The 27,797-nt window shown below is 39.7% G+C and overlaps 3 non-coding genes across 3 annotated transcripts; all 3 read left to right on the forward strand.

Moving 5' to 3' along the window:
* Window positions 1-7,496: 7,496 nt before the first annotated feature.
* LOC118617991 lies at window positions 7,497-7,627 on the forward strand. The gene has a single exon (XR_004956937.1). It is a non-coding gene; the product is annotated as a small nucleolar RNA SNORA63 (small nucleolar RNA).
* A 262-nt stretch (window positions 7,628-7,889) lies between these two features.
* On the forward strand, window positions 7,890-8,072 carry LOC118618033. Its single transcript, XR_004956972.1, has one exon. It is a non-coding gene; the product is annotated as a small nucleolar RNA SNORA81 (small nucleolar RNA).
* Window positions 8,073-8,642: 570 nt separating this feature from the next.
* Window positions 8,643-8,773, forward strand: LOC118617990. The gene has a single exon (XR_004956936.1). It is a non-coding gene; the product is annotated as a small nucleolar RNA SNORA63 (small nucleolar RNA).
* Window positions 8,774-27,797: the final 19,024 nt, after the last annotated feature.

A 27,797-nucleotide genomic window follows, 5' to 3' on the forward strand; every position in this document is an offset into this window, starting at 1 on the left:
TTATATTCAAGTTCCTCACTGTGGCATTTACTTTATATTTTTGGGAAGAAATAACTGTATTAAACTGTCAAAGACTATTTACTCTATGATGTTGAAAGTATATTTTATATATTAAATCACAATGGCATATCATTTGGCTTTGATGTCAGTGGAGAAGGTGATATTCATTTGTATTGCAAGAGGTCCATACATCACTGCAAAGGTAGGATTAAAGCAGTATCGTGTATAGAAGCTAAAGCTCAAATTCTGGAATGAAACACACCTGGGTTCAAAGCCCAGTTCCATCACTTTCATGGCAGTAGGCAAGTTATATAATCTCTCTGGGCCTCAGTTACCTCTTCTTTACAGTAGAGATAATAATAATTGTCTGCTTCATGGGATTGTTGTGTTAAATCCTTGTTAAGTGTCTGAGACATTAAAAGTACTTAATTAATTTTATTCGTTATTAGCCATTATAAGTTGGCTTTTAACAAGTATGATTCTTTGACGTAAATCATTAGATAATTATTAAATTTTTTTTAGTTTTAAGTTTAAAAAGCCAAACAATTAAGAATATGATTATGGATATCTTGAATTTCAGTGAAAAGAAACATATTGTTTAATAATAAAGCAGACATTTTAGTCTATAACAATTTTACCAAATCCAATATCTGTAAGTTGGACTAATATAATAAAATATTTATATATCTGTACTTTTATTGCTCTCCATGTATAATTTTATATATTTCCATTTTTATTGTTTTACATATATAAACAGGAAGAAACATTATCAGCATCAAAAATGACTATAGGGTTATAGTTAAAGTCAGAAAATGGGTTTACAGTCTGGCTGTTTTTAGTGAAGTAGACTGACTGAGTATGTTTTAAAAACCCAGCTGGTATGGCTCAGTGGTTGAGCATCAACCCATGCACCAGGAGGTTGCCAGTTCAATTCCCAGTCAGGGCACATGCCCAGGTTGTGGGCCAAATCCCCAGTGGAGGGCATGCAGGAGATGGTCAATCGATGTTCTCTCTCATCAGTGTTTCTGTCTCTCCCTCTCCCTTCCTCTTTCTCTAAAATCAATAAAGAAAAAAAAATTAAAAACTAGAAGTCAAGTTTTGTAGGAGTTTTATTGTTTTTGTTTTGGGGTTTTGTTTTTTTGTATATTGTTTTGTATGCTTAGTGTTTACAGTGTTAAGGTAATTCACTTATAAACTATTCCCTGAAATTCCTCTTGGGAACGTTTTTCTCCAAAAAACTATAAAACCTTTTCACCACCTGGAAAGGAATATATAACTATGAAGATTCAGGTTCTAATTTTTGTAACTACTTTTTATTACGCAATGATCATAAACAACTCACTTAACATATCTGAGCCTTGGTTTATTTGTAATATCATAACTAAAAAAAACCTACTCCCTCCCTCGCCTCCAGAGTTTATAAATGCTGTCAATTATTATTAGATATTACCCACCAGAGAAAACTTCAACCATGAATGAATCCAACTGTTTGTCTTCTTTGTGCCTGCAGCAAATCTAGAAAAACTGGAGAAACTTGGACACTGGGAAGACTTGGTACTAAAATTAATTCATGGTGGTCAACTTCACCTGGGCTCTCAGCACTACACAGCAGGCCCATCTCTTTAGCTACCTTATCTTCCATTTTATGCAACTGCTGTATCAAATCCTCTTCACTCTTTTTAAATCCCCGGCGTCCCTTACAAGCCATTCTCAGCAGATGATCTGAGTGTTATTGAGAAAATTGAATATCTGAGCTGAGCTTCCTGCCAGCAAATCTGCCCATCTACCTTCATCTGCACCCATCCAACTTCCATCAAAGGCTATATTCTGGATCCTTTCCCTCCCCCCCATCAGTTATCCCTTCTGTCACTGGCACGGTTAACCACTTTCTCTAGCTAAAGTCTTCCCACCAGCATTTAAATATTCTACAGTCTCTCCCTTCTTCAGGGGACAATTTTAAGTCCCTACTCTTTCTCACACCTGACATGCTCTTTTCTCTCCCATTTATAATCAATTTTTAACAGTTGTGTGTCCTGCTGTTTCTGTTTCTTTACTTCCCATCTCAACTCACTCCTATTGTGTTTCTATCCTTACCCTTCTACTAAACTGTTCCTATTAAGGTCACCAGTAACTTCCTTGTCCCGAAAATCCAACGGACTCACCCTTTTAGCTACGTTGCACACTGTAGACCAGTGTTCAGGCAAACTACAGCATGGGGATCAAATCTAGCTTCAGCTTGTTTTTATATGGCCTGTGAGCTAAGAATGGGTTTTACATTTTTAGGGAGATGTAAAAGAAAAACAAAGACCATATGTGACAGATTTTAGTCTTCAAAGCCTAAAATATTTACTGTTGGGACCTTTACAGGAATAGGTTGCCAACCCCTTCCAGAGATCACTCTCTCATTTTACAAATAAAATCTTCTCCTTGCTCCCACATCCCTTTATAAGTAAGTCTAGTTTTCCTTTTACTCTTCTCTTTTTTCAGTCTCTTGATGGATTACCAGACCCTGCGATGTTAGAATTCCTCAACACTTTCTGTTGGAAGCAAGATCTTCTTGCTGTATACTCTGGTTCTCCTCTACTCCTATAGCTTTGTTGAAAAAAAAACCCCAAATTTCTATGTCTAACTCAAAATTTCTTCTGAGCATCATACATGTATATTCAACTGCCTACTCAATATCGTCACTTGGTGTGCTACAGGTACCCCAAACTCAGTATATTTGAAATTAAACTCACAGCCCTGTACTAATCCTACTTTTCCTGCAGACTCTCATAACTCAGTAGATTATGGCATGATTGCTTGTAAAGTTAATGCCAGAAACTTAGGAGTCATTGAACATTTCTCCCTCTCCCTTCCCTAGTCTTGTTCCATCCACATCTAAGCAATCACCAAGTGCTATTAATTATATTGCTTACATATTTTTAAATCTATTCTTCCTAACATCACTGCACCCTTAAATCAAAACCACCATTATTTTTCACATGGTCAAATGCTTTACCCTCCTATGTGGTCTTCCTACTTCTTCTCTTTTTAAAGATATTATTTTTATTGGAATATAATTTATATACCATAGACTTACCCTAAGATGTAAAATTTAGTGGTTTTCAATATATATTCACAAGGTTCAAATGTCATCACTATCTAATTCCAGAATATTTTCATCACCACAAAAAGAAACCTTGCCCTGGCCGGTTTGGCTCAGTGGTTGGAGCATCAGCCTGCGGTCCAGAGAGATCCGGGTTCAGTTCCCACTAAGGGTATGTACATCGGTTGCAGTTTGTCCCCGGCCCTGGTTGGTCGTGCGGGTGGCAGCCACTCGATGTGTCCCTTTCACGTCAATGTTTCTCTCTTTCTCTTCTTCTCTCTCCCTCCCACTCTATCTGAACAAAAACTGGAAAATGTCCTCAGGTGAGGATAAAAAAAAAAAAAAAAGAAACTTATACCCATTAGCAATTGCTTACCGTTCTCCTCTCCCCTCAGCTTCTGGTAACCACTAATCTACCTTCTGTCTATGGATTTGCCTTTTCTGGACACTTCATATAAATGGAGTCATTTAATATATGGTCCTTTTGCCTGGCTTCTTTCACTTAGCATAATGTTTTCAAGGTTTATCCAGATTGTTTCATATATGAGTATTTCATTTTTTTAATAGCTGAATACTATTCCATTGTATAGATACACTACATTTTGTTTATCTATTTTTTAGTTGATGGACATTTGGGTTGTGTTTTCATTTTGGGTCATTATGAACAATGCTTCTGTGAACACTTGTTTACACATTTTTGTGTAGACATATGGTTTCACTCTTTTTAGATGTACAAGTAGGAATGAAATTACCAGTCATATGGTGACTCTATGTTTAATTTTTTTAAGATCTGCCAAGCTGTTTTCCAAAGTGTTTGCACTGTTTTACATTTCCATCAGCAATGTATGAGGATTTTAATTTCTCCACATCTTTGCCAATGCTTATTGAGAGATATTGGTTTCTAGTTTTTTTTCTTTTTCTTTTTCGTGTGTGTGTGTGTGTGTGTGTGTGTGTGTGTGTGTGTTGTTTTTGTCTATATTTGGTGCCAGGGTAATACTGGCCTCATAAAATAAGTTGGGAAGTGTTTTCTCCTCTTCTGTTTTCTGGATAAGAGTGTATAAAATTGATGTTAATTCTTTAAGTGGTAGAATTCTTCAGTGAAAGCATCTGTGCCTGAAGATTTCTTTTTCTGGAAGCTTTAATTACAGATTTATTTTTTTAATGGTGATAGGACTATTCAGGTTATCTACTTCATGTTTGTTTTTCGTAGGTTTTCAAGGAATTGATCTATTTCTTTTAAGTTGTTAAATGTTTGAGCTGAATTTATGAGGAATCACTGGAAGTTTTCATATTGGTATATTTCTAAAATGGGCACATGGTCATACAAATAATTCTATAAATATAGGTGACAAAGATACATAATTAAGCTGAGTAAGATCTAGAATTTATGGAAATGATGCAGACTTTTAATCTATGGTATAGTTTCTGAAATGCACAGCATTTCTGTTTTTTTCCATTATCTTCTTAAATTTAACACATAAAAATATAATACTGGGTATGTTGGAAATTTCTAATAAGAGTGTATTAAATTGAGATTTATTTAAATTAACCTTTTTTTCCCCACACCCAGGAATTGAGCCTAAAGTAGAGTTTTCTCCCTCACTTTACTCAGGTCTCTGCTCGGTTGTTGCCAATTCAGGGAGTCCTCCCTGGCCACCCATTTGAAATAGGGCACCTGTTTACTTGTTTACCATCTCCCTCACTAGAAGGTAAGTTCTTTCAGGGCAAATACTTTATTTTGTTCCCCTGCTGTGTCCTATGGTGTCGAGTACCTAGAAAGTTCTAACTATGTGGTTGATAAATAAATGCATCTTTTTCAGCTTCACACAACTGGTGTTACTTTTGGTCCTATTTATTGAGGTGGCCTTGGGTTATCCTGTATATTTCCCATTCCTCATATCAAGGTGTAAAATTCAAATCTTAAATCTGGAAGAAGCTCCTTTGAGGTCGTCTAGTTCAAACCCCTCCCAGTGTAGCAATCCTGCCTGCTGTGTGTAGTCTTTCTATTTAATGGGAGTGTTCTGAGTGACAAGTGACAAGGCTTATTACACATTACTTAGCACTTAGTGCTCTCCTAACATGAGCCAATCAGCTGCTTCCACCCCACTACTCTGTGACCTCCCTGTCATACCATAATTCAGTTTTGAATCTTGCAAGTCCATGGTTTAGTAGATCACATGTCCTATAAGCGTTTTTCCTGAAAATGCTCTTTTCCCATTCATCGAGGACTGTGTTGCGCTTCCTCTTCTTAGACTACCAGACAAAGAAACAATGTCTTTATGAAGAATTGACAAGACACACTTAGGTTTGGGTGCTCATGAGTGAGGAATCTAAACAAATGTTGGGCTTGGATAATGAATTAGTAAAGGAGTAACAAGGTTTGTTCAGCCCTGCATTCCTTAACTGTAGCGATAAGGGTATCTCCCTCAGCTCCCTTGCAGCAAGGAGGAAAGGAAGACACCTTTAACTGCAAAAGTTTATTTCCTATAACTAGCCCTTTTTTTAAAAAAAATCCTAATCCAAGGACAGGCTCTTTTTTTACAGAGAGAGGAAGGGAGAGGGAGAAAGAGAGAAAAAACATCCATGTGAGAGAGAGACATTAGTTGGTTGCCTCCTACACACATCCCAACCAGAGATTAAACCCGCAACCTGGGTATGTACACTGACTGGGAATCAAAGCCTTGATGCTTGGGTGCACAGGATGACACTCCAGTCAGCTGAGCCACACTGTCCAGGGCTCAACTGACCCTTGCACCAACTGCTTATCAAATAATTTTAATTCAAAATAATCAATATGCCATTATAGGATATTTTGGGGTGGCTTACCCGGGTTCCCAACACTGTTATTAAAGCTCACTGCTATGTTAGCTGTGAAATCAAGGTTTTCTTAACAAAGCTATAGGTTTTATTAAGATCAAGGCTGTGTAAGTCAGTTTCCTATTGAAAAGGTCCTTATTTTTAACGTGAAAGGTAATCAGTGAATACATATCAGAAAAATTTGCCTTAGAGCTGTAAACACAGAGCTTGTTTCTTTTCTTATGTGTCTTACACACAGAAGAAGAATATAGGGAATGTTTGTTTGTCAAGCTGGTATCTTTAAGAAACTGAGGATGCCAAGTTTGAAAAGGCACAAAAGTCTAATTTAAAATGAGACACTTAAAAGGATTCTATGATGAGGCAGTTTGATTAGTTGTAAACTTGGGAGTGATTCTGTGTTGTGCTGTATAAAAGCTATTTGCAGACCAGAATTTTAAACTAAATAGAAGCAGTTCAGCATTTAGCCATGTGCTTTGGAAGTCATTTGATTGGAACCTTTATTTCTACAACATAATAATATAAAGCTTTTGACTTTTAGATCCAAAAGGTCATTTTGGCACTTGAATACTATCTGGGAGCAACTGGTCACTGCTGCTTTGTGAAATCAGTGTTCAAAATGAAAAGCAAAAACTGTAGTCTGTTGCTGCACATACAGGCAGTTGGTACTCCAGGGAGAACACGTTATGTTACATAGAGAATCTTTGTAAGTATTACCATATTTTCCTAAAGCATTTTTAACCAGTGATATGTGGGGTATGAGAGAAAAACAAATAATTAGCCTAATTGTTTAAGCTGTTTGTCATGCATGAATATCTAGAGGTGACACACTTTTCTTGAATAGACATTATATTTTTTTAGAATGGTTTTAGGTTTACAGACAAATTGAGATGATAGTACAGAGAGTTCTTATATACCTTGCACTCAGTTTCACATATGATTAACATCTTATATTATTATGGTACATTTGTTAAAATTAATGAACCAACATTGGTACATTATTATGAATTAAAGTCCAGAGTTTATTCAGATTTCCTTAGTTTTTACCTAATGTCTTTCTGTTCCAGGATCCCACCCAGGCACCACATTACATATAATCATCATATCTCCTCTTGGCTGTGACAGCTTCTCAGATTTTCTTTATTGTTGATGACCTTGATAGTTTTGAGGAGTATTGGTCCAATAATTTGTAGAATGCCCTACATTTGAATTTTGTCTGATGTTTTTCTTAAGGTTAGACTGGGGTTAGGCGTTTAGGGGAGGAAGACCACAGAGGTAAAGTGCCATTTTCTCATTACATCAAGGGTTTGACTGTTGGTATTGACCTTGATAACCTGGCTGAAGTAGTATTTGTGAGGTTTCTCCACTGTAAAGTTCCTCTTCCCCCTCCCATTCTATACCAAAGTCTTTGCAAGAAAGGCTCTATGCACAACCCACACATAAGTAAGATTTATTTTTGTAATTTTCTAAAATGAAGATGTTTGTTTTGGATGAAGCAAATAAATATGTTGAGCCAAGGGATTGCGGAACAAATCCATGAGATTTACCATTAATTAAATACAGGTATTCAGGTATGACATGCCTTTTCTGTAGCTGGCGGGTTGGGTTGTTACAGTATAGCTGTGAAGTGCTATATTGTCCTTTCCCCTGCTGAAAGCAACTGTTTCCTACAATCTCTGTCTGGCTCATTTCTGTAGTTAGACAGGGACGCTTGGTCTCAAACATTATTTCTCCAAGTGTTATTATGAAAACTGTTATATCTGCTTAATTAATTTGTTAACATAGTCACTGTCTCTTTTTTAAGGTTATGTTGCTTTCTGCCTGATGCCAGTTGATCTGCTGCAAGTCATCAGTTCATGAGATCCATTTCAAATTCTGGTGAGGAAGGAAGAATTGACTCTTGAAAGGGTCAATCTTTTATAATTTTGAAAAAGGGTAATGTTTTTCTAGTTGATGTACCTAAAAATTATAGCCAGGATTTTTTTTAACCTTCTTCTTTAAGCTCTGTGCTAAAATAGCAGAACCTAGTGTCTAAGTATTTGTAATAAAGCTAAGCATCATAAACACAAGAAGAAAAACAACAGTACAGTACAAGGTAGTAGAAAAACTAAGAAGAACAATTATTTTTTTAAGTCCAAGTTACTTTGTTCTAAGATTTGGTACAATAATATCTGTATTTAGGCAGATTAATAAAATGAACTTCTAACTGGTCTCTTCCAGTAGTAGGGATGAGAGTTAAAAATCAAATGGCTTGCCCTGGCCAGTTTGGCTCAGCAATTAGAGCATTGGCCTGCGGTCCAGAGATACCCGGGTTCGGTTCCTGCTAAGGGCATTTATCTCGGTTGCAGTTTGTCCCCGGGCCTGGTTTGGTCGTGCGGGTGGCAGCCACTCGATGTATACCTTTCATGTCAATGTTTCTCTCTCTCTCTCTTTTCCACTCTCTCCCTCCCACTCTATCTGAACAACAACAACAACAAAATCAAATGGCTTTTTATTGCAACTTTGAGATGAATTAATATTCTCTGAATTACTGTAGGGAAGGAAATTGTATCTTCTTTGTGACATATAAGAGACCAGCAAGTACCTTGGCTGTTCTTTTTCAGAACATGAGGCAAAGGTAGATTGGCTTCTGAGAAAAATATGTACCAGGAATTTCAATTTCTGATGTGATAGGAGTGGCCATTCCCCAGTATTGCTAATTAAGACACTGTTAATATTTAATTATTTCCTTAATAAACTGAAGCAGGATATAGTTGCAATGTAGCTGGGAAGTGCTGCATTGTCTTTGCCTCCTGCTCAAAATAAACTGTGTCCTTTCTAGCCCTGTTGGCCATGGTGCTGTAGCTGCCAGGGATGCATGGTCTCACACATGTTTCCCAATTTAAACACTAAGTCGACCAACGACTCTTGAGCATTAAGTCTGTTAATATTTGCAGGTGGTGACAGAAAGAGACATTATCAAGAAGGAATTGAGATAAGGGACAAACCACATTTTGATTACTATGACTTATTGGGACTTTAATTTCTTATTTAATTATAATATTTATCTCCCAAAAGTTGGTTTTGAGGAGAAAATTTTAAGTCTTCTTTGTCAGCTCAAGTTATATACGTGGATAAAGACCACACTCCACAGCAAGCTGTATGCGGTCTATGTAGTTCATTACTATTCCCTGGCCCAGGAGAGTACGCAGCAGTTGACTTTAAATCAGAATGTGCATATATACTATTATATCTCAGACTCATGATTTTTATGTAAGACTAGTATCTATGCTTATAAACTATGATCTACCCACTACTTGTGAAAACTATATTCTTAGTTGAGTATTTGTCATCTTCATTGAATTACTTGCTTTAATTCTGGTGAATTAAAATTATGTATCACTTTTCAAGTGTTACTTTGTCAGCCAGACAACCTTGAAAGTCAGATAAATGAACCAGGAAAATAATCTTATCACCTAGTAACGTGATAAGATGTATTTAAATTGTACGTTGGTTGATCAGAACACAGGGGGAAAGCAAATGTGAAATTAAAATGTGAAATAAAGTTTTGGACTTTATACAATTGATATTCAAAGGAAAATTAATAATGCTGTTAGGTCTGTTGTCTTAACTTGCACACGTCGTTGTCATCTTTTTTTTTTTTTTTTTGTCATATTGCTCAAATCTTGTGCTTTCTTGGTGATTCCTCTATAACTGGATTTTCTCTGCACTTTCTGGTAGCAATTTATATTGACCCTGGCATAGTTCTAGTTGTTTTATCATTAAATTTAATTATGTCTTGTTACTAATATAAAAATAATTTTGTTTAAAAAAATATAATAGGTGCTAAGAATAGGTGACACGGTGAGGCTCAGAAATGGTGTCCTGATTTATGACACAGATTCGTAAATCAAACAGCATGTTGTTTGAATAAAGAGAGAGTCAGTGTTTCCATGCTTGTTTTTCTCTTGTCCTGGTTATTTGATATTTTAAGTTGCTCCAGCAAAGACATTTTTGATTGGTTGTATTATGTGTTTCGGTGGAGAGCTGTAGTGGTAAACATATTTCAGTTATTTGTGTTATAGTGTATGAGGTGGTCAGAAAACAGTGATAAATATAGAAAACTTTTGGAGGTGCCCCACCATATACTGGAAAAGTTTTAAGTCCTGGATCAAGTCTATCCAATAGAACTTTCTGCAGTGATGGAAATGTTTTCTATCTGTGCTGCCTAACGCGGCAATGATGGGCCACAGGGTGGCTATTGAAATGTGGTTAATGCAACTGAGGAACTGAAGTTTCTATTTTATTTCATTTTAATTAACTTAAACTTAAATAGCCACATATGGCTAGTGACTATTGTATTGGACAGCATAGACCTAAATAATAGTTAACATTCCAGAGTTTATATTTTCAGCTTATAGTTCCAAATGTATGTCAAAATGGATTATATAACTGTTCTTTTGGTTTTGTCCCTGGTCTTTACAACTGTCCCAGTCTGACACCTGCTCTTGTCTTACTTTGGAATGGGATTTAATTTCACTGCCTCAAACACAATACTGTCATCTGCTGTAAAAATAATAATGCTCAAGATGCCTGATAGAATCTGTTTTTGTAGCCAAATTCTTTTGCACTAATTACAGAAGAAATCTTTTCTTTTTCCTTAGATATTGTGATGAGCATCTAGTGCACCAATTACAAGTACTCTGTGTATAATCTGGGCAAATAAATAGCCACTCTTTCTTAACAAGTAGCTCATATTGTTAGTAGTTCATGTAGTATTTATAAGGAATATTCTGATGAATAATTTTTCCTCTGTTCATAATTGGCAGGAGGAGGAACATTTGAAAGGAAAGCTATGGCCCTAAGCATTGAAGAAGACAAGATTCTTCATGACCTGAGACTTCCTGCCACACTGTAGGGAGGAAATATTTTTTAATTAAATTTATTGGGCTGACATTGGTTAATAAAATTATATAGTTTTCAAGTTTACAATTCTATGATACATTATCAGTATATTGCATTGTGTCCCCACCAACCAAAGTCAACTCTTCTATCACCATATGTTTGACTCCTTTTCCTCTGCTAACAATTGTTCTGTTATCTGTGTCTATGAGTTTTTGTTTGTCCATTGGTTGCTTTCTGTTTTATATCTTACATATAAGTGAAATCATATGGTTCTTGACTTTTTCTGTCTGACTTATTTTGCGTAGCACGATATTCTCAAAATCCATTCATGTAGTCACAGATGGCATTATTTTATCTTTTCTTATATCTTAGTAGTATTGTAATTACATACAACTTTTTATTCAGTCACTATTGAAGGACACTTCAGTTGTTTCCATGTCTTGGCCACTGTTGAGTAACGCTGCAGTGAACATAGAGGTGCATATATATCTCTGCAAATAAATGTTTTCAAAATTTTGGGGTAGATACCCAGAAGAGGGTATGATGGATCATATAATAACTCTATTCTTAATTTTTTGAGGAGCCTCCATACTGTTTTCCACAGTGGCTGTACCAGTTTACATTCCCAACAGCAATGAATGAGGGGTTTTTTTTTCTCTCGACAACTACTCCAACACTTGTTCATAACAGCCATTCTGATTGGTGTGAGGTGGAATGTCATTATAGTTTTTTTTTTAATGTTTTTATTGAATTTGTATAGAGGAAGGGAGAGAGAGATAGAAACATAGATGTGAGAGGGAAACACCAATCGGCTGTCTCCTGCACGACCCCTACTGGGGATCAACCCCACAACCTGGGCATGTGCCCTGACTGGGAATCAAACCAGGACCTCTCAGTCCATGGGACTGCTTAATCCATTGAGCCACACCGGCTGGTCTGTCATTGTAGTTTTGATTTGCAGTTCCCTAACAGCTAGTGGACTAGCTATTATGTTGGCCATTTGTATGTCTTCTTGGGAGAAGTGTCTGTTCAGGTCCTCCGCCCATTTTTTAATTAGATTCTTTGTTTGTTTGGTGTTGAGCTGTATGAGTTCTTTATATATTTTGGATATTAACCCTTATTGGAGCTGTTGTTTGCAAATAGCTTCTCCCATTTGATCAGTTGTCTTTTTTTTTTTTTTTATCCTCACCGGAGGACATTTTTTTCCATTTTTTGTTCAGATAGAGTGGGAAGGAGAGAGAGAGAGAGAAACATCGATGTGAACGGGACACATCGAGTGGTTGCCACCTGCATGACCCAACCAGGGCCGGGGACAAACTGCAACCGAGGTACGTGCCCTTAGCGGGAACTGAACCCGGGTCTCTCTGGACCGCAGGTCGACGCTCTAACCGCTGAGCCAAACTGGCCAGGGCTTGATCAGTTGTCTTTTTGTTTTGGTATTGGTTTCTTTTGCTGTACAGAAGTTTTTTGGTTTGATATGGTCCCATTCATTTATTTTTGCCTTTACTTTCCTTGTCTTTAGAGTCTTATAGTCAAGTATTTGATCCATTTTGAGTTAATCTTTGTATATGGAAACAAACAGTGGTCTAGATTCATTCTTCTTCATGTGGCTTTCCAATTTTCCCAGCACCATTTATTGAAGAGGCTTTCTTTTTTCTCCTAATAGCCAAAGCAATCTTGAGAAGAAGAAAACAAAGCCAGAAGTATCACACTTGTAGTGGAGGAAATTTCAATGAATGTGGCTGGCTGATTTAATTCCTGGGATGAGATAGTTTTTTTTTTAATTAATTAATTTATTTTTGTTACAGATGTTTCTCCTTTTTCCCCCCACTGATTCCCCACTCCCCCTCCCTCCATGCCCTGTCCTCAGCTTTGTTGTCCATGTCCATTGTTCATGCATATATGCATATAACTTCTGTAGTTTATCTCTCCCCCACAACACCCTCTTCTGGGGATTGTCAGTCTGTACCCCATTTCCACGTCTCTGGGACTACCCCTTTCTGCAGACTGTTATGTTCATTATATTCCACAAACAAGTGAGATCATATGATACTTGCCTTTCTCTGTTTGGCTTGTTTCGCTTAGGATGATACTTTCCAGGTCCCTCCATATCGTCTCAAAGGATAAGAGATCATTCTTTCTTACAGCTGCATAGTACTCCATTTTGTATATGTACCACAGCTTTTTTATCCATTTGTCTACTGATGGACACTTGGGCTGTTTCCAGATTTAGCTATTGTAAATAGTGCTGCTGCAAACATGGGGGTACATATATTCTTTCTGATTGGTGTTTCAGACTTCTTAGGGTATATTCCTAGAAGTGGGATCACTGGGTCAAATGGAAATTCAATTTTTAATTTTTTTTTAGGAAATACCATATTGTTTTCCATAGTGGCTGCACCAGTCTGCATTCCCACCAGCAGTGTACTAGAGTCCCCTTTTCTCCACACCCTCACCAACACTTGTTGTTTGGTGATGTGTTGATGGTGGCCATTCTGACAGATGTGAGGTGATACCTCATTGTTGTTTTAACTTGAATCTCTCTGATAATTAGTGATGTTGAGCATTTCTTCATATGTCTCTTGGCCATTTGTATGTCCTGTCTGGAGACGTGTCTATTTAGTTCCTCTGCCCATTTTTTAATTGGGTTCTTTGTCTTCCTTTTGTTGAGTTGTATGAGCACTCTATATATTTTGGAAATTAACCTCCTATCTGATATATCCTTGGCAATTATGCTCTCCCATCCAGTGTGTAGCCTTTCCGTTTTGATGATTGTATCTTTCACTGTGCAGAAGCTTTTTATTTTGATGTAGTCCCATGTGTTCATTTTCTCCTTTATTTCTGTTGCCTTAGGTGATGTAACACTGAAAATTCTGCTGCGTATGATGTCTGAAATTTTGTTGCCTACAGTTTCTTCTAGGATTTTTATGGATTCATGGGTCACATTTAAGTCTTTTATCCATTTCGAGTTTATTCCTGTGTAGGGTGTAAGTTGATGGTCTAGTTTCATTTTTCTGCATGTAGCTGTCAAATTTTCCCAACACCATTTATTAAAGAGGCTGTCCTTACTCCACTGTATGCTCTTGCCACCTTTGTCAAATATTAATTGAGCATATTGCCTTGAGTCCATTTCTGGGTTCTCTGTTCTGTTCCACTGGTCTATATGCCTGTTCTTGTGCCAGTACCAGGCTGTTTTGATTACAGTGGCTTTGTAGTATAACCTGAAATCTGGTAATATGATCCCTCCAACTTCCTTTTCAAGATTGCTGTGGCTATTCGAGGTCTTTTTTTCGTTTCATATGAACTTTCGAAGTATTTGTTCTAATTCTGTGAAGTATGCCTTTGGTATTTTGATGGGGATTGCATTGAATCTATAGATTGCTTTGGGTAGTATGGACATTTTAATGATGTTAATTCTTCCAATCCATGAACAGGGTATGTGCTTCCACTTTTTTATATCTTCCTCTATTTCTTTTTTCAATGACCTGTAGTTTTCTGTGAATAGGTCCTTTATTTCTTTGGTTAAGTTTATTCCTAGGTATCTTAATTTTTTTGCTGCGATGGTAAATGGGATTGTTTTTTCAGTTTCTCTTTCTGTGAGTTCATCATTGGTGTATAAGAATGCCATCACTTGACATTAATTTTGTATCCTGCTACTTTTCCAAATTTATTAAGTCGAGTAAATTTTTTTTTTTTTATCCTCACCTGAGGACACTCTTTCCCATTTTTTTGTTCAGATAGAGTGGGAGGGGGAGAGAGAGAGAGAGAGAGAGAGAGAGAGAGAGAGAGAGAGAGAGAGAGAGAAACATCGATGTGAAAGGGACACATCGAGTGGTTGCCACCCGCACGACCCAACCAGGGTCATGGACAAACTGCAACCAAGGTACGTGCCCTTAGCGGGAACCGAACCTGGGTCTCTCTGGACTTCAGGCCAATGCTCTAATCGCTGAGCCAAACTGGCCAGGGCTAAGCCGAGTACATTTTTGATGGAGTCTTTGGGGTTTTCTACGTATAGTATCATGTCATCTGCAAATAATGACAGTTTCACTTCCTCCTTTCCAATTTGGATCCCTTTTATTTTTTATTCCTGTCTGATTGCTGTGGCTAAGACTTTCTGTACTGTGTTTAAAAAAAAAAGAGTGGCGAAAGTGGGCATCCTTGCCTTGTTCCTGTTCTTAAGGGAAATGCTTTTAGTTTTTGCCCATTGAGTATGATGTTGGCTGTAGGTCCTTCATATATGGCCTTTATTATGTCAAGATATGATCCTTCTATTCCTACATTGCTGAGTGTTTTTATCAGAAATAGATGCTGGATTTTGTCGAAGGCTTTTTCAGCATCTATTGATATGATCATGTGGTTTTTATTCTTCATTTTATTTATGTGGTGTATCACATTTCTTGATTTGTGATAATTGTACCAGCCTTGCATCCCTGGGATGAATCCCACTTGGTCATAATGAATAATTTTTTTGGTGTATTGCTGGATTCGATTTGCTAGTATTTTGTTCAGGATTTTGGCGTCTATGTTCATGAGGGATATTGGCCTGTAGTTTTCCTTCTTTGTAGTGTCTTTTTCTGGTTTTGGAATTAGAATTATGCTGGCTTCATAAAACGAGTTTGGAAGTCTTCCTTCTTCTTGAATTTTTTGAAATAGTTTGAGGAGAATGGGTGTTAATTCTTCTTTGAATGTTCAGTAAAACTCCCCCGTGAAGCCATCCGGGCCTGGGCTTTTGTTTGCTGGGAGAGTCTTGATTACATCTTCAATTTCTTCTATTGTTATTGGTCTGTTCAAGTTTTCTCTCTCTTCCTGGTCCAGTTTTTGGAGACTATGTGTTTCTAGATATTTGTCCATTTCGCTTAGATTGTCGAATTTATTCCCATATAATTGTTCATAGTAGCTGTTAACAATCTTTTGTATTTCTGTGGTGTCAGTTGTTACTTCTCTTTCATTTCTGATTTTGTGTATTTGGGTTCTCTCTCTTTGTTTCTTGGTGAGTCTTAGTAATGGTCCATCAATCTTGTTTATCTTTTTGAAAAACCAGCTCTTTGTTTCATTGATCCTTTGAATTTTTTTTTGGTCTCTATGTCGTTTATTTCTGCTCTGATCTTTATTATTTCCTTCCTTCTACTTGCTCTGGGGTTTTCTTTTTGTTTGCTCTCTAGTTCTTTGAGTTGTGAGGTTAGATAGTCTATTAGGGATTTTTCTTGTTTTTTGAGGTAGGCCTGTAGTGCTATGAACTTCCCTCTCAGAACCACTTTCACTGCATCCCATAGATTTTGTGTTGTGTCTTCATTTTCATTGGTTTCCAGGAAGTTTTTAATTTCTTCCTTGATCTCCTCGGTAACCCATTCATTGTTTAATAATATGCTGTTTAGCTTCCATGTGTTCCAATGTCTTTGCTTGTTCTTGTTACAACTGATTTCTAGTTTCATGCCATTGTGATCTGAGAAGATGCTTGATATGATTTCAGTCTTCTTGAACTTGTAGAGACTTAGTTTGTGTCCTAACATGTGGTCTATCTTTGAGAATGTCCCATGTGCACTTGAGGAGAATGTGAATTCTGTAGTTTTGGGGTGTAATTCTCTGTAGATATCTATTAAATCCATTTTGTCTAGTGCTTCATTTAGAGTCTCTGTTTCCTTGCTAATTTTTTGTCTAGAGGATCTATCCAGTGATGTCAGCGGGGTGTTGAAGTCCCCTGCTATGATTGTATTGCTATCGATTTCTCCTTTGAAGTCCTCCAGAAGATTTTTAATATATTTTGTGCTCCTATATTAGGTGCATGTATGTTTATCAAGGTTATATCTTCCTGTTGGATAGATCCTTTCAATATTATTGTAGTGGCCTTCTTTGTCTCTAGTTATGGCCTTCATTTTGAAATCTATCTTATCAGATATAAGTATTGCTATCCCAGCTTTTTTTTCCTTTCCGTTTGCTTGGAAGATTTTTTTTCATCCCTTCACTTTTAACCTATGTGAGTCTTTTGTTGTGACATGGGTCTCTTGTAAAAAACATATAAGTGAGTCATGCTTTTTTATCCAATCAGCTACTCTGTGTCTTTTTATGGGAGCATTCAATCCATTTACATTTAAGGTGATTATTGACATGTACTTATTTATTGCCATTTTTGTTTATTGTGGTTATATTTTTCTTTCTATTTCTCCTGATAATTACAGCAGTCTTTTTAACATTTCTTGCAGTGCTGGTTTGGTGCTAATGTATTCCCTTAGCCTTCTTTTTTTGACCTGGAAAGCTCTTTATTTGACCTTCTATTTTGAATGATAGCCTTGCTGGATAGAGTAGTCTTGGGGATTCACATTCTTGTTTTTCATGACCTTGATTACCTCATGCCATTCCCTTCTGGCCTGTAGTGTTTCTGTTGAGAAGTCAGCTGAGAGCCTTATGGGGTTTCCTTTGCAGGTAACCTGTTGCTTCTCTCTTGCTGCTTTTAGGATTCTCTCTTTGTCTTTAATTTTTGGCAGTTTGATTACTATGTGTCTTGGTGTTGGCCTGTTTGGGTTCTTCTTACTTGGGACTCTCTGTGCTTCTTGAACTTGAATGCCATCTTCCTTCACCAAATTAGGGAAGTTTTCTGTCACTGTGTTTTCAGATATATTCTCTAACCCTTGCTCATTTTCTTCTTCGGGGACTCCTATGATGCGAATGTTATTACGTTTCCAGTTGTCCCACTGTTCTCTTAAGCTGTTTTCCTGTTTTTTTCATTATTTTTTTCTTTTTGGTTTTCTGATTGGTTGACTTTTTCTACCCTTTCTTCTAATTTTCTGATCTGGTCCTCAGCTTTCTCTACTCTGCTATTTAGACTTTCCAGTGTGTTCTTTATTTCTGATATGTTGTTCTTCATTTCTTCTTGTTGGTTTTTAATTTCCAACTGGTTGATTTTTAACATTTCTATGTCTTTACTCATGGTGCTCATGTCCTTACACATGCTGTTGAGCTTCCTCAAGATCATGGCTCTGAATTCTAGTTCTGTTAACTTGCTTAACTGCACCTCATTTATCTCATCTTCGGTGGGGGTCTCTTGTTCTTTCATTTGGCTTTTGTTTCTGTGTTTCACCATTTTGGCTATCATAGTGGGCTTCGGAGCCTGCCAAATTTTCCCTGTGGGTGTTGGTGTTCTGCTGTTTGTGGCTCCCTCTCCTGGGTTTGGATGAGGCAGGGAGGACCCACTTTAAACACCACTGTCAAGTCTTAACTTTCCTGGTTAGAGTTGCTAGCCCAGGGAATGGTAGTTATCCTCTAGCTTTTTTACCTGGAGGCTATTAGTAGAGGTCACCTTAAGAACCTTGGTTTCTGAATTGACTGGAAAACTCCCTCAGGTGCTCAGTGTAAGAGGATTTCCCGAGGGTGGGGCAGATGCTGGTTGGTAATGGGCCTCAATTAGCATTTCAATGGCCACTGTATGGGACTGAATCTCTGAGGGAGCAGCTGCTGCCTCTCCCTAGTGCCCTGGGAGGGTGTAAGATGACCACAGTCCTGCGTGGCTGCAACTCAGCAAAAGCTCTGAGCGCCCTCCAAATCCCGAGTGTCCCCACACGCTTCCAGTCCAGTCTGCCCTCCCTATGCTGGAGTCCAAGGTGAGTGGCTGCTGCTAATTTTGCCTCTGTCCCAGCTCTGCGCTGTGGAGCCACTTGGGACTTTAACCCGAGGGCGCAGCTCCCAGCCAAGGCTGTCGCTCCTAGTCGAGGCTGCGGCATCTCCCAGCTGAGGGTGCAGCACTCATCCAAAATTGCAGGTCCCAGCCGAGGGTGCAGATCCCAGCCGAGGGTGCCGCAGCTCCCAGCCCAGGCAGCTGCGGACTGTGGACTCCCGGCCCCCTCTCGTGTCTTCTCAAGCCTACCAGGATTGAGTCAGTGTCCCTGCTTATGTGGTTCTCCAAGCTGCTTTTCGATTGCCTTTTCCTGACGAATTGTCTTTACTTTCGTTGTAATTCCAGTTTAGTCCTGGGAGATGGTCTGTGTAGCTTCCATTCACTCTGCCGCCATTTTTCCGGATTGAGATAGGTTTTTTTGTTTGTTTGTTTATTGATTTTAGAGAGAGAGGAAGGGAGAGATAGAAACATTGATGAGAGAACATCCATTGGCCACCTCCTTCATGTCCCCTACTGGGCATTTGGCCCACAACCTGGGCATGTGCCCTGACCGAGAATTGAACTGGCAACCTCTTGGTGCATGTGTTGATGCTCAACCACTGAGCAACACCAGCAGGGCGGGATGAGATAGTTTTGAGTGCAGTGCCTGCTGTTGCTGAATAGGTGATCACAGCAAGCATTGTGCCTCTTTCTTTGGGACTATTTTTATCTTGTCTCAATGCTCATAACAGATCAGAACTACAGATTTGATAGCAAAGTGACTTTAGTCATGAGCTATTGTGAGGTAAGTCACTGGCTTTGTCCTCTTTAGAGTTAGACTTGAGGATGGGTATAAAAGATGGGGGTCTGTAAAATCTTTCTTAGAAATAGATTTCCTATTTCTATAGAAATGGTTGTATTGTTTTCCGTCATTTAATAATATACTTGTGGACTGAAAGATATGTGCTGTATAAAGCAGCTAATTACATTCAACTAGTATGTCTGCCTTTTTTGTGTTTGTCATCAGTCTGAATAGGATAAATTTTAAAATGATTTTTAAAGAAAATATTTGAACCCATTTTGTTTGGCGTTGTGTTTTTATTCAGTAAAGCATTTTATTAGTGGTAAGTGTGAACTAGAGCCCTTTTTCTAAGCACCAACCATCGTATTCTAGGGTTAAATCTAGAAAAACATCTATGTTATACACTGAATGTTTAATAAATCACAATAAAATATATTTTTCTATAAAGTTGTTCGGTCTTTATTTCTTAAAGATTTGTGTTTTTTTTTTTGTTTTTTTTTTTTGCCATAACTCCATATTTTCAAAGGAGGAAGATAAAACAGCACTCTACAGTAAATATTTTATTCTAGTTACAAAATCTCAAAGAAGACAACAAATGTGGCTTTTCATAAAAAGGGTTAGTAGTCCCAAGGTAGCTGCAGCCCGGCAGGAGCACTGAGACCCCTCAGGAAGAGCAGCAGCACCGTCCGCATCATCTGCTCTGAGCAGAGAGATGCGTTGGGATGCAAGGTTCCTCCCTCTTTCTGGGATATACACAGTAGCTACTTAACAGCAAAGTTTTCTGTCAGTAAACTAATAAGTAAAATTAATTTTCTGTAACAATAACTTGGAGTTTCTATAATAGATCTGTTACAGAAGGATTGGCATTGAGTATAATCCTTGCTTTTTCCTACTCGCAAATTACTTATTTAGCAATCTTTGTCTCGACCACAGCTTATCATTTGTCAAAAAGAACCACTCTGACAGGCAGTGAATATTACACTAGTTGGATTGGCATCACCCAGAAGAAAATACAGTAATGAATTTCCAGGGGAGAGCAGCCCCCTGGCCTTTCTCAGTTCTCTTGTCAATGTTGCCACTTTCCTCATCACAAAACTGCTGCTGTGACCAGTTAGACAAATGATAGGATCCTCGGAGTATCTGATAAATTAAAAGTCGTCAGTGTCTCCAGGGAGTGTGCAAAAGGAGTTGCAGGGGCTGGCACCCACCCTCGATGTCCATTCCCTACACAGATCAGAAGGGAGGTGGAGAGAACTGCATGAAGAGGGAACAAAACAAGCATAATTTGTGTTGTATTAGGAAAAGGTGTAACTACAAAATTTGCTAGGAGGCCTTCACCACGCTGTTTAATGACATGGATTTTATTTAGGATCAAGGTCATCCATTATCTCCATCCAAGGAGGCCTTTGATTACTTCCTTGAACTCAGTAGCACTAGGGACTACTTCTCCCCCCACTCTCCCCATCTAGGGCTCCACTCCCACTTCCTTCCCCCTCTGTATCGAACCCTCTGCCGTCCTCTCCACACTCTCAGGCTTCCCGTATGCTCCTCAAAAATTCACACCAACTGCTCCCTAGTGACTCTAATGACTCACTGGCACTTCAATCAATATGTTCAAAACCAAACTTACTGTCTCCCTCCAGTCTATATACCGCACTGCCTCGACCCTCCTTCTCTTACCTATACTTTGGCAGTGGTCTCCAAGCTGTTTCCCTGCCATCAGTCTTGCTTTCTCCAATGCATTTACCACTCAGTCCCTAGGGTGATCGTATAAAAATATAAATTGTTCAGTGGCTTTCCTTTCTGCCTCAGAATCAAGTCCACAGTTTATAGCTTCCCTGCTTTGATGTTCCATCTAAAAAGGCATCACTAAACCCAAGGCAATCGAGATTTTCTCCTGGGTTATCATCTAGGAGTTGTATAGTTTTGTGTTTTACATTTAGGACTGTGATTTACTTTGAGTTAATTTTTGTGAAGGGTGTAAGGTTTGTGTCTAGAAACTTTTTTTTTTTTTTTTTTGCATGTGGATGTTCAAATGTTGCAGCACCATTTATTGAAAAGACTATCTTTTCTTCATTGTGTTGTCTGTGTTCTTCTGTCTAAGAGCAGTTCAAGACAGCAGGCTGTATTTATGTGTATCTATTTCTGAGCACTTGTAAGGGAAACTCTATTTTTCTTCTCTACTCCCAAAATTCTGCTCACAGAATACTTCATTTCTGGCCTTTTGGTCATTAAATGTTGGGATTTTCTCTACATGAAGCAATTCTGTGATACCAGCTAGGTTTCCTACCATTTAACTCAATTCTGGCACTAACTAACCTGAAGATAGTATCAGATCCCACAGGTTGAGGGCTCAGTCCCACTAGACTGCCCCTTTCTCAACACTTAAGATGCCAAAAGCAACTCCAGGTTGTTACTTATGCTTCTGACTGGCTGTAAGTTAGAGATTCCCATGACCCCCTTCTCAGATTCTATTAATTTGCAAGAGTGGCTCACGGAACTCAAGAAAACATTTTACTTAACAGATTAAGCATCTGATATAGAAAGATATAGTTCAGGAATATCCAGGTGGAAGAGATGGGTAGGGCAATGTGTGGGGGAAGAGACATGGGCTTCCATGCCCCTTTGCTTGTACCACTAACCCAACACATCTACGTGTTCACCAACCCAGAAACTCGTGAAACCCTGTATTTTTGAGTTCTCACGAGGCATCTTTATGGAGGCATGATTGACTAAATGATTGGTCATGGTGATAAATTCAACCCTTAGCCCCTCCCCATCCCTGGAGGCCAGGAGTAGGACTGAAATTTCCAATTCTCTAATAACATGGTGGTTCCCCTGGCAACCACCCTTCATCCTTAGGGCCTATCCAAAAGTCGTCTCATTAGCTAAAACTCAGGTATGGTTGCAAAGGGTCACCCTCCTCGGTTTAATATTGTTAGGAAGTTTTAAAACAAAAACCTCCTATCCAGAGCCGCTTGAACAGTACCCACCATTTACATCAATCAGAACTAGACTCCAGGGATAGTACTGATGGGATCAGGGGAAGATCTGGGAAAGGTAACCTACTCTTCGAGGTACCCAGCTTCTCCTTCAGAACAAGGGCACCTGAACTCCTCCAAATTGAACATAGTCACTAGGCGGCCTTTCCCAACCAAGCAAAAGCCCATTTGGGATCTAAATTCATTAATTACAACTGATCAATGTTGCCCCAACTCTGGCTTTGCAAATGGAGACCGTGACGCCCACTCTTCTGATCTGCAGTCTTACAGCTTCTCCAGAGCACACCTTCTCTCTTCCGTATGCAAAGTGCAGGGGAGGGCACTGGGCAGAAGCCCACAGACCTGCCTGACCTGGAGAAAGAAAATGCTGGGCCTTACAGGAAACAAAGCGATCCCGCAATGCTTGCAAAGCCCAGCGCGTCCACAACAGAATGCTGTGGGTGCAGCATCCTTTGTGTGCCCACAGCTCAGTTCAGTGACCAGTCAGCAGGCTGGAAACTCCAGGGCTACCCCCTTGGGGCCAGATTTATTGTGTGACCTTGGGCACCCCTCATTGCACTCTGATTTGTTGACTTCATCTGCAAATTGGCGGTGATATCAATGTATTGTTAATGATGGGATATAGAAATTACAGATGACTCAGAGCCTGCTGGAAATAGGAAACAGGAAAGACCTTAGGAGAGAGCAGGACAAAGAACTGCTTACAGGAAACTATGAAAATACTTGGAATATAACTTGGGTTTGCTTCTATTGGGATTGAGAAGGAACAGAGCCTTAATATTCTCTTTCCTAATAGAAGTAGTCAGAAGAAGAAAGAACAGAAATTGGAACCTCAGAAAAGAAGGTGGCAGACCCAACCCCAAATACTTTTCTGTCTGGGAGCTGTGCCCCTCCGTTCCTCAACAGTTACACTTACTATTTCCAATACATATTTTCACTTAAAAAAAAAATTCTGATGGCAACCTACTAAAGGATTCCATGAACTATTATTGAAAACCTGCAATGTGAAGAAACCACCAGTAGAGGGATCCGAAGTTCTCTCTTATTGCAAATGGATGGTCTCACCTGAGCATTGCCAAAACACAAACCCCAAAGTTCCATATAGCTAGGTGATGTGATCCAAAGGGAACACTAGAGCACTAGAACTAGGAGTATCAGAAAGACAAAAAAGAAAAAAAGAAAAAAAAAACCTAAGTCATTTAATCATTCCATTCACACTCCAGTTTGCTCCCTATTGGGGAAATAAAATATTATAATGAAAACTGCCCCTCTGAATGTCCCTATATCACCTCTATGAAAATACACTCAAATTTTAGTTCCCTTATTCCAGTCTGAATAGTTTCATAGAAACTGTGTTCTCATTTTAAAAATCTAACATTCAAAGCACCCCATGAATCATTTATTATAGATGAAAGGGGCAGGTTTAAAAGCTATTAACATAAACTGATGAAGACCTTCTAGGAAGTCACAATAAAAGTCAATTTACTACTTTGTACTTTTTACTTTTAATCTTTCAAGTCCCGTGATAGGATAATTCTTGGCTCTTGCCCAAGGGTGGTAAAGGAAAGATAGAAAATTACCTGTGAACTCTTTATGCTAGTTACATCAATTTCCACATTCTAAGAATTGTTACCCCTAGCTTGTTCTGGAGGTCTATTATTCCCCATTAAACAAATATGCCCTTGCTAAAACCAGTCCAGGAGCCAAATGGACATGTCAAAAAAATCACAAAGCATTTAGAATTCACTGGAAAGCTTGTAGTTTTAACTTGTAGATTCTTCTCAGTAAATCCACCGCACTGATGCTCAAAAGCTTAAATAGTTACTGTTTAGTAGTAATTGCTTTTCCTATCTGCCTCAGCAGGAAAGAAAAAACCTGAAGGTGAATTTAGAACTCATTTTTTTGTGCGGAAAATTAAGGATGCTCTTAGTTGTTATATCACCTATTAATTCAAATTTGAGGGAGTTTCAATTAGTATGACTCTTCTAGAAAAGACAAAATTCTGCTCAATAACTATCTTGGGGTATTTTGTGGCTATGATGTTAACTATGAAATTTTAGCATATGCCATGACTAGGGGCTGTTTGGAGTTCTCTCTACACAAAGAATAAGTTAGTTCTTGATTCAGTATTAGTCAAAGACGTTAAATTTCAACTTAGTGTGGATGTGGGCAGAGAAGAAACTTGGGTTATGACCATTTCCCACGCTTGGCCAGTTGAGATCTGTTGTTTGAGCTCAGCAACAAGATCCCCACCGACATAAACAAGTATTTAGCTTTCTTCACAAGTTACACATGGGGGTAGATTTCTGTTCACTGGTATGGAAAAATAAAGGCAGAAATGCTGAATGAACAAACAGGCAAAGACAAACCTGAGTCTTTACTAAGGAAAAAGGTAGCATGAGAATTATAGAGTACTATTACATTTTAAAGACGTTATGCTAAAAATCATTAAACATTCCTAGTAATGAGTTTGATTATGCAGATTTTGAAACAAAGAAGCTGAACTATAAAGTAGGCCTCTTAAAGGTCAAACATTTGCTTTTCTGAGCTTGGCCTTCTGTATTCATTCCTGAGCACGGTTGTTTGGTTGACAGGGCTACTTGCTCTTTTAAACACAATTCTTGTTGGTTTTGTTCTTGCCTCCTTGAGAAGAAACTCTCTCTGATGCCCACTCTAGCAACAGTCACTAACATGGGTGTGTTTACTGTACAGCAGGCGCGTTCGAAATGCTTTCCATATATAGTAACTCTTTACACCTCACAACCACCTATGAGGGAGAGATCACTCCCATTTTGCAGAAGAAACTGAAGTAGCGAGACATGGGGGTCACCGTGTAACCTCCGTACATCCCACCAGAGGTGCAGACCCATCCCCGAGCTCACGCGCCCTTCCTTCCAGCACCGGCACAGCTGCCCTTCCTGGGCTCCATCAGGACGGGCGGGCAGGGGAGGGGTGGGGCAGGGCCCAGAGAAGTGACCCAAGAAGGCAGAGAATTTGCCTCACTGTCTGAAGTGTGGAGTCACTTATGCTTTGCTACCACCTGCGTTTTGTCCGAGCTTGTTCTCGTTTCCTTTGCATCATAGCCTTTCCCTGACCCTCCATCTCAGCTTTGCTAAATAGCACGGCTTCACTGTTTAAGGGGCAAAACTGTCCTCCATTGTGTATATACAGGATTTCCCCCAGAAAGAAAATTGGCACAGCCCGGCCAGGGGATCTGAAGTGGCAAATGCTGCAACTGGGCATAAAGGTGGAGAGAGAGGGAGAGAGGGAGAGGGAGGGAGAGGGAGAGGGGGAGGGGAGGGGGAGGGGGAGAGGGGAGGGGAGGGGAGGGGGAGAGGGAGAGGGAGAGGGAGAGGTGATAGAAATAGAATACAGAAAGAGAGAACAAGGAAAGCAGGGGAGAGAGAAGGATAAAATACAGTAATCAGCAAGTACGTCTTAAGGGGAAATGCATCTAGATAAACATATTTGCTGATCGCACTCCTTCCCCTTCCCCACCCCGATTCCTGGAAAGCTGTCCTTCAGTTATTAGACAGCAAAACGAAAACTGTCCTTAAATCTGTAATTGCTTTCTTTTTCTCTATACTGCATCATATATTTCAACCCTTCCATTCTTTCTGTAGATCCCATGGATTAGTACTCATATTATTTGATCCCCAGTACAAACTATACAGGGTTTTTGAGTAGAACTATACTCCAACCCCCAAAACTGTAGAGGGAGGTTCTCACAAACAAAATAAACAGTCCACGTAGTCGTATACACAGATGAAAACTCCACATAAATAAACATTCTCAGAATAAGTCAGGCGATTAGGGAGAGGATGTTTGTGGCTGTTGTGGGGAGCAGGGGAGAGGGTGTGGATGAGAGATGAGGACCAATAGAGTGGCCAGAATGCCTGCCCTGGTGCCCAATGTACACACCCCACAGAGAAAGGGACAGCGTCTGGGACGCTCCCTTGTCCGTCTGGAGGATTCCAACCGCAGCCTGTGTTCCCAAGGAAGCCCCTGAAAGAGGGAAAACGAGCAGAAGGTTCTGTGATCCCGAGCAAAGTGCCGTCACTCTCACGGGGAGAAAGTACACCAAGATTTTGAAATAGGTTGGAAATAAACAGAGAACAGTGATGATAGTAACTTGACTAAACTGAGGATAGCTGCCAGGAGAGTGGCTGCTTTAAAAAAAGAAAGGTAAGAATTTGACTTGCAGAATAGAAGGGAGCTACAGAAACCATTAGAAGAAGAACCTTGTAGCATTCAGGTAATGGGCTCCAAACGCAGGGGCTTGGGGACTGCATGTCAGAATGAGGAGGGATAAATAAGGACAGAACGGATGGGCGAAAGTAGACTTATGGGGGAAATTGAGTAATAAGGTGTGCTTTATTAACCGTGGAAAGAGATGACCAAAACCTGAAACCAAGAGAACACAGGAGTAAACATAAAACCAGGTTCGATAGCTGACGGGCTGAATTCCTAACACCACTGAAGCATATCGACACAGAGCCAGGCTTGACCGGTTCCTATAATTTGCATTTCTGGATTCTGTTAGGCAGGAGATTTCCTCACATCGCTGACCAGGCCCTGTCCTGTGAATTCAGACACACCACAGCTGTGTGTTCTAAATCTGCTGAGTGTTCACGCAAGGCCTGGCCTGTGAGAGAGACGGGGTGGAATCCTCACCTACTTCCTACTGGCCACTGGATCTGGGCAAGTGACCCAACTTCTCCACGCCCCAGGGCCACTCCTGTCTGGAAGGGCGCAGCGAGGACTGAATGCAAGAACAGTAACGGGTGTGAGGTCCCGAGCTCGGCGATCCTCATGGCCCGGTGGGTGGCCGTCATCCTCATGCCCACCTTGGCCGCAGAAAGCACCTCTCACAGCTGAGCTGGCAGAGGCGGTCTTCATGCTGCATCCCAGCACCATCGCTACAGAAGGACCTGCTGTGTTTCACATCCCTGGAAATACTTTCTGTAGCGCATCATGGCCGTTACAATAAGGCAACGTCTCCTTGGCGGCCTCCTCCTGCACTGCCCACCAGCCACTCCCACCCACACATCCTTCTGGGTGCTCTGTCCTCCCACACTGCTCTTTGGTGATCTCATCCATTGCCTTTATCCCTGGTGTACTTTTCTATAGGTCTGAGCTCCACACATGCATGTCTTCACTTACATGTGTCTGTCACATAAGTCATAAGCTTACGACGTCTAAAATGCATTATCCAAACACATGTTTTTAAAACGGTGACTGAATGGAACTAGACTGTCCCAAGGGCCAGAATCCTCTTCTTACCAGAAGTCCCAGCCCAGGGCCTTGCATGTCGGTAACAGTTGGCTTTTTGTCACTGTGTAAGTTGTCTGTGGATCTGTGTTCCCTACTCTGTTGAGAGGCTTCAGACTCATGAGGGTGGAGCCCACATCCGCTCGTCTCCAGTTCCCTTGAAGAATCCCCCACAAGCTCTGCACAGAGTGGATACATAGGTATTAACTGCTGGTTGCATTGAATGTTTGCTGAACGCTTCCCACATTCATCAAATGTTCGAACGTCCCTTCCAAGAAGCCTCGTCCACAGTACAATGGCCCCAGTGTACTGCTCCCTGAGGCCAGCAGGCCCCAGAGCTGACCCTGG

Source organism: Molossus molossus, unplaced genomic scaffold, assembly GCF_014108415.1.
Source record: "Molossus molossus isolate mMolMol1 unplaced genomic scaffold, mMolMol1.p scaffold_m16_p_5, whole genome shotgun sequence".
NCBI lineage: Eukaryota > Metazoa > Chordata > Mammalia > Chiroptera > Molossidae > Molossus > Molossus molossus.